Source organism: Brachyhypopomus gauderio, chromosome 6 (assembly GCF_052324685.1).
Source record: "Brachyhypopomus gauderio isolate BG-103 chromosome 6, BGAUD_0.2, whole genome shotgun sequence".
NCBI lineage: Eukaryota > Metazoa > Chordata > Actinopteri > Gymnotiformes > Hypopomidae > Brachyhypopomus > Brachyhypopomus gauderio.
Window position 1 is genome coordinate 22,470,547 of NC_135216.1, and position 2,638 is coordinate 22,473,184.

Sequence of the window (2,638 nt, forward strand, 5' to 3'; positions counted from 1 at the left end):
CAGTGGGTAACAGAGCTCAGACAGCGAGATGGCCAGTCCAGAGTTTTACTCACCGTCTGTCTCGCCTTTGGAACTCACGGAGAGGACAAACAACACTAGTGAGAAAACAGGCAACAAGCACGTCGCCTCTGTCTAATCTGAGCAGCAGACGGAGACGCCATCGACGCTCCACTGTATCCACTGTGTGTGTACGTGTGTATCCACTGTGTGTGTACATGTGTGTATCCACTGTGTGTGTACAAGTGTGTATCCACTGTGTGTGCACATGTGTGTATCCACTGTGTGTGTACATGTGTGTATCCACTGTGTGTGCACATGTGTGTATCCACTGTGTGTGTACATGTGTGTATTCACTGTGTGTGTACATGTGTGTATCCACTGTGTGTGTACCGGAGCGTCGTGGGTTCGATCCCCAGACCTGAGGCCATGACTGAGGTGCCCCTGAGCAAGGCCCTTAACCCTCAACTGCTCACTTGTATAAAAAATGAGATAAAAATGTAAGTCGCTCTGGATAAGGGCATCTGCCATATGCCTTAAATGTAAATGTAAATGTACATGTGTGTATCCACTGTATGAACCCTGACGTGTGTGTATTTGCGGGAGTGGAGCGGGGCAGGTGATGCCAGGTGTGGAACAAAACAAGCTCACGCCTGCTCACTGGTGCTGGATTACTGGCGTTTGTCATTAATCATTACAACAGCAGCTGAAATGCGTCTTGGCTTAGGAACATGGAAGATAGTGTAATATGTGTCGATATATTGGCCATGTATTGGCTACATATTTGTAAATGCATAATTATAAATGCGGACCTTGTACTCACGATCGCTGGATGCATTTGGAAGTGTAGAACTGCACACTGTAGTCCCTCTGTTGGCATACAGAATGTGTTAATGTCATACCCTTCCCCAAACCTGACACTCAGACCTTGCCTGAAACCCAAAACCCTGCAATGTCTCTAACACCCCCCCCCCCACCTCCTTCCACACAACCACCACCATCACACTAATGCTCAATAACTTCTCATGTGTTTCCCACACTACAATCTCATCTGTTTGGCCCCGTTTAAGTCCCCCCTGTCTGTTCTTCTTTGCAAAATGTTCACAGCAACTTTCGCAGGGTTGAGTCTAAGCGTGAGTTTCCCACGATCTGTCTGTGCCAGTCTGAGTTTGCCCCTTGGACTCATCCTGGTTTTGGTTTATCGTCTCATGTTTTGTTTTACCTTGGTTACGATATTAAAGTCCCCTTCTCTTCTGAGCCTGAGGCTGGTGTTCCTCTGTAAATCAGTCACTTTCCAGCCCATTAACCACTGCTTTCTGACTACCAGACCGCCGTTCAATTGTGGTCCATTTCCAACACATCGTTTCACTGTTTTGTTTGACTATTTATGATTATTACTTTGTTTTTATGGTTATGAACTCTGTAATTGGTTGAATGTTGTTCTTGAACTGTAAGAGTATGTTTAGACTGATTTCATCCATTTGTGGTTCCACTTTCACCAGGAATCTTTGGCAGCAAATGGTTGAATGAGTGAACAACCCACAGTCAGCACATCTCGGCCTGCGTAGTTGCTCTTACAGACCGTGGAATCCTACATAATCGATAAGTGATTTTGGGAAGATGGATAATGTGCCAAACAAGCTATAGATTGGCTATATGTACACCAACAAGCAGTAAGTGACTGAGGAGTGTACAGAGCAAACATGATTGGCCGAGGTGAGAAAAAGGGCGGGTCCATGTCCCAGCTCTCGATCCGTATGAGTGACAGGAGTGTCCCAGTTGTAGCAGCTGATGCGCTTACTGTGGTGACTCCCAAGAAGCATCCTGGGGGACCTCACACGCTGCCGGGGACCCTGGGGGACCTCACACGCTGCTGGGGACCCTGGGGGACCTCACATGTTGCTATGCTAATGTGTTTTCCTTCTTACAGGCAGCTTAGCATTTCACCAGCAAGTCATGTTTCATTAGGGGAAACAGGAATGTGAAGACCTTCAGGACTGAGACAGGGACCTAGTTATGTTAGAGTGTCAAACACACTATTAGAACATACGTTGTCCTTGTGGTTGAGTTTAAGAATAAGAGTTAAAATGCATTTAATTCGGGGCATCTAGAGAGAGCAATGCAAATCAAATCAAATCAAATCAAAGTTTATTTGTATAGCGCTTTTCACAACACATGTCACAAAGCGCTTTACAGGATTTAAAAGGTTAACAATACTATGGGCCCAGAACCCTAATGTACTAATGCATTGTGTTAAAGAAGCAAGGACGTGTGACTAATCACCATTCATTTATAGTAATGGTGTCAAACTCAACTCCTGTAGTTTTTGTCAGTAATGTGGACCAAGGTTATTAAATAGTAAATTGGCAAGTTTAGTATCATTATTAGTTATTAAGAAACAATGTTGTTGTAATTAATACACACACACACACACACACACACACACACACACACACACACACACACACACACACACACACACACACACACACACACACACAATTAACAACAAAATAACAAGTTAAACAAAACACCTACTTATGGTTTATTATCTACTGCTAAAAGTAAATCTACTCGTTTTTAAAAGTTCCACCCAAAGACTAAGCAGATTTTATAAAAATGAAAAAAATATTCCTTGGTG

At 43.9% G+C, this 2,638-nt stretch overlaps 1 long non-coding RNA gene across 2 annotated transcripts in view; it reads right to left on the reverse strand.

Annotated features, from left to right (window-relative positions):
* Window positions 1-965, reverse strand: part of LOC143516273 (uncharacterized) — a 10,289-nt gene extending 9,324 nt beyond the window's left edge. Inside the window, exon 1 of one of the 2 annotated variants that reach the window (XR_013131636.1) lies at window positions 821-965. This is a non-coding gene — a long non-coding RNA (uncharacterized LOC143516273). Of the gene's footprint in view, window positions 1-809 lie in introns of both variants that reach the window. The other variant, XR_013131635.1, reaches the window with a different exon arrangement.
* Between the last annotated feature and the right edge of the window lie 1,673 nt (window positions 966-2,638).